This window comes from Myxine glutinosa, chromosome 2 (genome assembly GCF_964187855.1).
Source record: "Myxine glutinosa chromosome 2, kmMyxGlut1.1, whole genome shotgun sequence".
Classification (NCBI taxonomy): Eukaryota; Metazoa; Chordata; class Myxini; order Myxiniformes; family Myxinidae; genus Myxine; species Myxine glutinosa.
The window spans coordinates 107,443,195-107,453,398 of record NC_136262.1 but is presented as its reverse complement, the minus strand read 5'-3'; positions in this window follow the sequence as shown (position 1 = coordinate 107,453,398).

The window sequence follows — 10,204 nt, the reverse complement described above, 5'->3', positions numbered from 1 at the left end:
GTCTACTTAAGAGAAAAGCTCCGAGGCTGCGAGAGAAGAAGAAAGAAAGAAAGAAAGAGAGAGAGAGAGGGAGATAGAGATTTGAACACCGTTTATTTCCACAAAATGCACAAGCATGTCAATCCATACCGCAAGGGTATTTACAAGCAGGGGCAGAGAAAAAAAGGTACAACAAAAACAAAGCATCACACTCTTGATGCAATTCTTAAAACATCATGACGAGTTTCGAGTCCTGAACCACACACAAGGCCTCGTTAGTGCACCATTTCCATTCAAAAAGTTCAACATTCTCGTTACTCATATGGTGATCAAATTCCAGCCTTAATCTTGCTGACACCAGCCCTTTAAATATTGGAATGACGTCATGACCATAACATTTATCAATCTTAATTTTCCTTGACTTATAAATTGCATATTTTGCAATGGCAATCAGGAAATTCATCAAAGCACCAGCATTTTTACAAGAGGAGGTAAAGGGTACACCAAAAATAAACATATGCAAGGTAAAAGTGAAAGATAATTTATAAGAAAGGTGTGCAATCACAGAAAATAGAGGTGCTAACCTCCTGCACTGGACATATGCATGAAAAAGATCCTCCTGCTCGCAGAAGGGACAATTTACAGGCACCGAGGCATTTAGATGGTGAATAAAAGTGTTTGAGGGGAGAGCCCAATGTGTTAGCCTCCATTGGATATCCGCTAAGAACCCATAGATGGGTGGAACAAACATATTATGCCACAGTGGAGTAGAGGGAAACCCCGGCCCTAACCGTTCTGACCACAAGGCCACACGCATCGCTCCAGACAAGGATGAGACTTCTTTCCCCCTCACGAGTTTAAGGACACCAGCCTTAGTTACTAAGTGAAAGGGAGAGGGAAACCCATCATCATTTGACTGGACAGAGGGCAGCACCTTGATTTCGGGGAAAGATAGCCGAAAATCTTCGACAATTCCGGCGCCTTCCCAGCCAATGTTTAGCTGCCTGAATTTTTTTACGACTACATGTTTGATTTGTTGAACAACTCGAACAGACGCTACACAAACACCTGTCGCCACCACCCCAGCAGACCTCCACTTGGTTCCAGATGCATCCCTTAGATCACTGCAAAGAACTTCGGTATGATAGACCACCTCCCACCTCCCTACTCCGGTATGATAGACCTGAGCCTCGTCCTGGAGGTGGGGTTGCTATCTTTATAAAAAACTCTCTTCCTCACTCGCCCTCCACTGCCCTCTCTCCACCTCACCCCCAGGAATACCTTTGGCTACGGCTTCCCCTTCGCTCCCACCTTTTGTTCATATGTGTGTTGTACCGTCCACCAATCAGCGATGACTCCATCTACATCTCACTGTCTGATAATATGGACCAACTTCTATCTACCCATCCCAACTCTCTCTTCCTCATATGTGGTGATTTCAATTGTCACCATGCCAGTTGGCTGGGTGTGGGTACCTCTCTCACCAGCCATGGCTCTTCAGCAAAGGACTTCTGCGACTCACTGGGACTGACACAATCTGTCAATTTCCCGACCCGGATCTCAGTCAACGGAGCATCTTCTCTTCTGGATTTGGTTATGACAAACTTCCCTGAAAATGTCTGCTGCTCTTCTTCTGCTCCAATCGGCTCATCTGATCATGTGCTTGTCAAAGTGGACATCTCTCTGACCATTCTCAGAGAGCCTCCTCAGCGTCGACGAGTCTGGCATTTCACTCAGGCCAACTGGCACGGTCTTCAAGCAGCCATCAATCATCTGGACTGGTCTCCCATCTCTACCGCCTCTGACATCAACTCATCCTGGGAATTCTTTCAAAGTAAATTGCTCTCTCTCATGCACAGATTTATACCATCTCGTCTTCAGTTGTCATACCCTTCCTCCCGTCCATGGTACACGGAATCTTGTGGTGAGGCTGTTGCCCTGAAACAACTTGCTTTCGTCTCCTGGAAAGCAAATCCAACGGAAGGAAATCTCATTTCCTTTCACAAAGCCCGAAACAAGTGTGTGTCCACCCTCAGGAGAGCCAGGAAACAATATCTCACCATTCTCAAGACCGAACTCTCTTATCTGTCTCCCTCTTCCAAATCCTGGTGGCGTCTGGTCAAATCTGTTTCTGGTGTTTGTTCCCCCTCCATCCCCTCCCTCACCTCAAACGGCTTAACGGCTGACTCCGCACGTGAAAAAGCTGAATGCCTCAACTCTGTGTTTGCCTCTAAATCCTGTGTCCCAAACCCATCCCTCTCTGTACCCACCGTACCCAGTCATACCCAGCTGCTCCTGGACTCTGTGTCCTTTCCTCCTGACAAGGTGGAAAAGTTTCTGTCAACCCTCGACTCTGATTCTGCAACTGGTCCTGACGGCATCAGCCCACGGGTCCTAAAATCATGTTCTTCTGCTCTTTCACTCCCTCTTTCTGTTCTCTTCACCCTCTCTTTTGCTCAAGGTCATCTGCCATCTGCTTGGAAATCAGCCAACATCACCGCTTTGCACAAAAAAGGTGCAAAAACAGATCCCAGCAACTACAGACCAATCAGCCTTCTCCCAATTATCAGCAAAGTCATGGAATCCATCATTGCTTCAGATATTAAATCTTTCCTCTTCTCCAATGGCTTGATCTCTGATCATCAATTTGGTTTCAGACCTGGTCACTCTACTCTGGACATGCTGCTTCTGCTTTCTCAACAATGGATGGAGGTCCTCAACGCCAAACAGGAAATTAGAGCTGTCTCCCTTGACATTTCACGTGCCTTCGATACGGTCTGGCACCCTGCTCTGCTCTCCAAACTCTCCTCCTTTGGTATCCATGGAAATCTCCACGCATGGCTGACGGACTTCCTCTCTGGTCGTAGTCAACGTGTGGCCCTGAATGGGTTTCTCTCATCTCCTCTTCCTGTTCAGGCTGGAGTTCCCCAAGGTAGTGTTCTGGGCCCTGTGCTTTTTCTGGTCTTCATCAATGATCTCTCTGACTCTCTTGAAAATCCTCTCTATCTCTTTGCTGACGACTCTACTCTCTGTCGCTCCATTCCTCATCCCTCAGATCGGCAGTCTGCAGCCTCCTCACTCTCTGCAGACCTGGACAAAATCACAGACTGGTCAAACAAGTGGAACATGTCTTTCAATCCTGACAAATCTCACATTCTTACAATGTCTCTCCGAAAGGACCGACTGGACAACCCTCCCATCTACTTTCTCAACAATCCTCTCCAAGAAGTTCTGTCGCTCAAGCTTTTGGGTCTCACTATCTGCCATGATCTTTCTTGGGAAAACCACATTTCCAAGCTGGCCTCCAAAGCCAGTCGCCGACTGGGCATCCTCCGTCGTGCGAAGTCCTTCCTTGGCACACCTGAGCTCCTCACCACATACAAGGCTTTCATCCGCAGCTCAATGGAATACTGTTCCCCCCTCTGGGCTGGTGCTCCTGCCTCACACCTGGCTCGGCTTCACGCTGTTGAATCCAAAGCTTTCAGAATCATTGGAATCTCCCGCGATTAAGCTATCTCTGAGGGCCTTTCACTCACTCACCGCAGGCAGGTAGGTGGTCTTTCTGTCTTCTACCGACTCCTCTCCGGCCTTGCTCCCCCAGCTCTCTCTGTGCTCTGTCCCCCCAATATTCCTTCAGGTCGCACAAGATCTGCCTGCAACCCTCTTATGGTCAAACTGCCAAAGTCTAGGCTCTCTGCTCACCTTCACTCTTTCATTCCCCTTTTCTCCCGCCTCTGGAACAAACTCCCCCACTCCCTTCAATCCCACTCCTCCCTCCAGGTCTTTAAAACAGCTGTTCACCACCATCTCTTATCTTCCCCCATCGAAAACCTTGATCTTTTCTACCCCCGGTAATTCACCCCAGAGTCCTTGCAGTGTTCATATGTTTTAATCCTCTCCCACCTCCCCCCAAGTCCTCCCGATGTCCCTGCTCTCAAATGTTGTGTTTGTGTCCTTCCCCTTCTTCCCCCTCTCTTTTGTGTCCTCCCTCCTCTCTCCCCATCTTGTCTGCCGCTCCCCTTGTTTTTTGTGTTTTGTGTGTCGGTTTGTCTTTTTGTGTGATTAATGTTTGCTCTTTCACGAGCCTCGATCTTGTATACAAAAAAAAAAACAAAAAAAAAACTCACTTTGCTTACGCCTCCTTTAATGAATTTTTGAATTAAAGCATGGCTACGAGGAATACATGGGAAAAAGCTGTTATAGAACAGAGGTTCTTGGAGGAAATTATGACAATTATATGCCTCAAGACAACGTTTAACCTCAAGGCCTTTCCATGCATCCAGCAAACTCCGATAAAAAGCGGGAAGTGAAGCACTGCTGACACAATCAAGGTCCACCAAGAGAAGGTGCGGATCATAGTTCAGTTCACCAGCCTGTTGTAATAGAAAATGTGCAAATGGGCGCCAGGGCAGCTCCTCCGCATACAGTAGTCTCTGCACAGACTGCAGGCGAAAAGCCATAAGCCGCCCAGAGACATCAATGACTCCTTGGCCCCCCTCCTTTCGAGGGTGGTACAGTATACTGGGCCGCAGCCAGTGGTAGCCGCTCCAAAAAAAATCTATCAACTTCCTCTGGATGGCAGGGATCAGCTCCTTGGGTGGCTGCAGGGTAATGACTTTATGCCACAATCTCGCTGCAATGAGGTTGTTGATAAGAGCGCGGCCTCTGTATGAAAGAGACCGCAGTAGTCCTTTCCATGATTTTAAACGGTATGCGATTTGTTCCACACCTCCTTCCCAATTCCTCATTTCCATTTCATGGTTTCCAAGATAAACTCCAAGATATTTGACCCCGTCTGTTTTCCATACCAGATTTTGTGGGAGTGATGGTGGTGATATGACTGAGGGGTTACCTGAACTACACCACAAGGCTACACTTTTACTCCAGTTTACTTCACCAGAAGAGGCTGCAGAGAAGTCTTTTAAGCACTGCTGTACTGCAACTACACTGCCCGGGCCTTTACGTAAAACAAAAACATCATCAGCATAAGCTGTTACGACAAATTTTAACCCCTCTACCCCCATATCCTGAGGCAATCGTTTCCTGAAAGATGCCAAAAGTGGTTCAAGAGCAATTGTGTACAACAGTCCCGAGAGAGGACAGCCTTGGCGGATACCCCGTCGAAAGGGAAAGGGGGAGCATAAGTTATTATTTACTTTGAACATACAGAAAGTGTTTGTATATAACAGTTTAACATATGTTGTGAAGGTTTCACCAAAACCCATCCCCTTAAGAACCGAAAACAAGTATGCATGATCAACACGATCAAAAGCCTTTGTTTGATCCAGAAACAATAACCCAAAACTGGCAGGCACATACTTTTTACAGGAAATAATATCTCTTACCAGAAACAGATTATCATGCATGGACCGTCCAGGAACACAGTAGGTTTGATCCGGCTGTATGGCAGAGCTTATCACCTCTTTCAGCCGATTCGCTAATACTTTAGACAAGATTTTGTAGTCAGTACACAGTAAGGAAACAGGTCGCCAGTTCTCAATGAGTTGAATGTTCCCAGGCTTCGGCAAAAGGCATACGACCGCCCTTCTACAGGACAGAGGAAGTCCTCCAACACGAAGGCTTTCGTCAAAGACTTCAAGCAGATCGGGTCCCACAAGATTCCAAAATGTCTTATAAAACTCTCCAGGCAGCCCGTCAATCCCCGAGGCTATACCATCTTTCAAGCCTCGCATGGCTGCTTCAAGTTCATCAGGTGAAATTAATGATTCCAGTGTGTGCTGCTTGTCCTCCTCGACTTCTGGGAGCCCAGCAATCAGCTCCTGTATCGCCTCACTGTTGCTACTCTGGGCAGAATACAGGTCAGAGTAAAATGCTTTCAAAGCCGCTTTAATCTCCAGTTGGGAGGTAACCGTTGACCCACTAGCAGTACAGAGCTTACGAATTTGCTGCGAGTTTTTCACAGAATTCTCCAAGCTAAAGAAGTCCTTATTTGGCATATCCAAAGTCAAGTAACTCATCCTCATTCGCACCAAGGTACCCATTGCCCGCTGTCTCACCATTTCGGTCAGTAACGACCTTTTTGTCCATAGTAACTGATCATATCCCAAATCTTTCCCAGCCCCATTACGATTCTGTTCCAATTCTGCAATTTCGGCCTTTAATGAGTCAATTGAGAGACTTTGCATTTTGGTAGTAAACAGACTATACTGTTGACAAAACGTTTTAACTTGACACTTTGCAAGGTCCCACCATATGCGAAGGTTGGCATGCTCAAGCTTAGAGGACCGGATTTTCCCCCACACGGTTCGGAAGGCATCTTTAAATTTCTTATCACTTAACAGCCGAGTATTTAGTGACCAGTACGCGCTACCTCCTGATGTCAGGGGTAATTTAAAGGACATTGCCACTAAATTATGATCTGAAAACCCTGTTGGGAGTATTTGGGTAGTGGACACCACATTCAGCATTGGCTTATTGAGATAGATCCTGTCCAGCCTTGCCCTTGATATGACGCCATCATGACATCTGCACCATGTGTAGGCCCGTGAAGTTGGATGCTGCAACCTCCACACATCCTCAAAACAATAGTTCTTGATGAGGCTCGCTAACACCTTTGCAGAAGCGCCGTGGGGTTCATGTCCATTCCTGTCAACTGAAGGATCAATTGTACAGTTAAAGTCCCCTGCGATATAGGTGAGAGCAGCTGGATCCAGTCCCTCTACAAAGTTCCGCAATGTGGAAAAGAACGTTCTTCTTTCTATTGGTTCACTTGGTGCATACACATTTACTATAATAAGCTTTTGTGTATTGCAGTAGAACTCCACCGCTATCAAATGTGCCTTATAAACCTCCCTATAAATAACACTCTGAGTGGGAAACCTGGGACTTAAGGCGATGGCAACACCAGCCTTGGGTGTGGAAACCCCACTCAGCCACCATTGCCCTTAAAAAGTTTACACCATTCAGCTGCCAAATTGTTTGTGGCATGGGTCTCTTGCAATAGAATGACATCTGCTTTTACTCTCTCCATTGCCTGGATTGCTTGAATTTTTCGTAAGGGGGCACATCCCCCATTGATGTTCAGGGAGGCAATATGTATTTCTCGCGTTGTCATTTTAAGGTGGTAGCTCACCCTCCACCTGCAATTCCTTATTCGCCTTTGTTACTGCTTTACGAAGACGTTGAAATTGAGGCTCTGAGAGCATGGGGTCATTTTTCTGTAAAAGAGGTTTCGAAACCTTAATGAAAGCTTGAACATCAGGGAAATGATCTCTAATTACAACATGACGTTGTCTAAACGTTTCGTTAAAGAAATCAATGACCTTCCCTTTTGTCACCTCTGCTTGCCTCACCTGCTCCTTCTGAGACTCACTCAGGGCAGCAAGACTGTATCCTTCCTCATCAGCCTCGACCCCACTCTCACCTAGTAGTGTGTCAGGTACTGGCACCTCATCTGTGTCATTGTCACCATGGTATTTTTGTTGCGTCTGCATGGCACCAACTACCCCATCGTTGTTGTCTGCCACCACCTTATCAATCTCTTTCTCATCATCTTCCTTTGAGATGAGGGTCCTTAACTGCTCGTCGCATGGTGCAGGGTGTCCACCATCGCACATGGTGACACACTCGGTAATGCTTCGATTCTCTTCATCCTGTGAAATGGGCAGATTCCCATCTCTACCTATTGCATCACCATTTTGTTCATGGTCATCAGGTTGGTCTGTATTACCATCTGCCTGCACGAGAACCATTTTGTTTCCTTTTCCTCCATTCTCATCGCTCGCAAGAGAGCGTTTCAAGTTTCTCCTCGACTCGGTCTCCATCAGCTTCACCTCCTCAAAGTCCCTTTGTTCTTGAGGTTGCAGCCTCTCCTCCACATATGGTTGCTCCACTACCGTATGGGCTTCTCCACCAGCACCACTGTCACCACTGTCACCCGCACCCTGGTATTCCGGTGTTGACCTTTTTTCTTCACCTGGCTCATCTACAGGGTCGTTCAAGTCATTTACAGGGGGGGCTACCCCAGCTGCTGCGGCGTAACTCACATCAGGACAATACTGCCGCGTGTGTCCGTATGCCCCACATGTATAGCAAATCAAGGTCTCAGTAGCTGCAAAGATCCGGTAATCATGATCTCCTATTTTAAAATTTATAGATATGTTCAGCTGTTTTGCCTCATCCTTTAGTACGACGAAACAGAAACGTCTAAACGACTCTACATGCTTCAGCCTTCCGTTCCTGGTTCGCAGGGGGACCGTGATAATTCGTGAGACGACAGTCCCATGCTCCCCTAATTTACGTAGGATTTCTTCATTCCTCAGAAAGGGCGGAACGTTACTTAAAATAACTTTAACCGCCGGCGTGTCCATGGACGATACCGGAACAAATTGGTCGTTCCCCAACGTTAACCCGTTTTGCACCACGATGTCTGCAAGGCTAACTTGTGACACGAAAACCACCACTTTGTGGTTCATTCGAAACGCAGCACGAATGTTATTCACCCCGATCAAATCCCCGATTGCAAGTAGAACATCGTCCATTTGCACGTCTTCCGGCGGAACAAGGCACAGCCGTGTTTACGCGATAACACCTCATCACTAACACGATCAGCAGCCCTTTGACTGTTCCTATTAGCCATTTATCGGCAATAAACTAAACAAACTAAACAGTAACAATGCAATAAACTAAACAAACAAATCAAAATTAATTAAATAAATAAATAATCGGCACGATATAACCAACCCACGTTATAAATTAATACAGGTGGCTAACCGTTACCGTGCTGTCTCTCTCTCCCTCTCTTGTCTCAAGAGCAGAAGGGTAACACGGAGAAACCTTCACAACCACGTACAAGGACACAAATGGAGTGAAAGGAGGATAGGAAAGACCACCAACACAGCACCGTACTCACAGCTCAACACCAACAGCCGCCATGATTGCCACACCCACGCACGACTCACAACCATCCATAAGGAGGAGAGAGGGAGAGAGGGAGAGAGGGAGAGAGGGAGAGAGGGAGAGAGGGAGAGAGGGAGAGAGGGAGAGAGGGAGAGAGAATTGAATTTGCAACACCATTTATTTCACAAAAAACACACCAGGTCAAGTTACATTTTTACAGGAGAGAAGAAAATAGAAAAAAACAACAGTTCTTAATGTTAAAAAGAAAAGTACAAATTCGATTCATTCACAACACATAAGGCTTCATTAATACACCATTTGCACTCAAAGAGTTTGACATTTTCATTCGCCACATAATAATCAAACTCTAACCTTATTCTTGCAGACACCAGCCCTTTAAACATAGGTACAACATCGAACCCATGCCCATTATCAATTTTAATTTTCCTTGATTTATATATTGAATATTTTGCTACAGCAGCTAAGAAGTTTAGGAGAACACCAGAGTCCTTGCAGGAGGGTCTGAAAGGTACACCAAAAATAAAACAGTGTGAAGTAAAAGGAAAAGACTGATCAAAAAGGTGTGTGAGAATCGAGAAAAGAGGTATGTCTTTCGCATTTCACATCGGCATGAAAGAGATCCTCCTTCTGTACACAGAAGGGGCATGCTACTGGCACTGAGCTGTCAAGGTGATGAACAAAGGTGTTCATAGGGAGAGCCCAATGTGCTAGTCTCCACTGGATATCTGCGAGGAACCCGTAAATAGGTAGTTTGTACATATTAGGCCACAGTGGCGTGGCAGGAGACCCCCTAACCTTTCTGACCACAAGGCCACTCGCGCCACTCCGGAGAAGGGTGATGCTTGGTTTTCTCGAAGGAGCTTGTGAATACCCGCCTTTGTTACCAAATGAAAATGAGATACAAGTTCACCATTCGACTGGAGAGCTGGGAGCACCTTAATTTCAGGGAAAGACAGCCGAAAATCCTCGACATTGTTTATACCTTCCCAGCCAATATTTAACTCCTTAAACTTCCTCTTGACGATGCGTATAATTTGGCTGACAATACGCACGGATCTTAAACCAAGAATGACCGCCACCCTGCCAGCAGACATCCATTTTGTCCCAGATGTATCCCTCAGGTCACAAACTTTGCCAATTCCTCCTTGAGTAAATTTCCTAATCAAAGTCGGACTATGAGGAATGCATGGAAAAAACCCGTTATAGAAAATAGGCTCTTGGATAAACATCCGGCAATTATAAGCCTCAAGGCAACGATGAACCCCAAAACCTTTCCAAACTCTCAGCAAACCCTGATAAAAAGTTGGGATTGAAACTAAGCTTACACGGTCAAGGTTCACCAGGA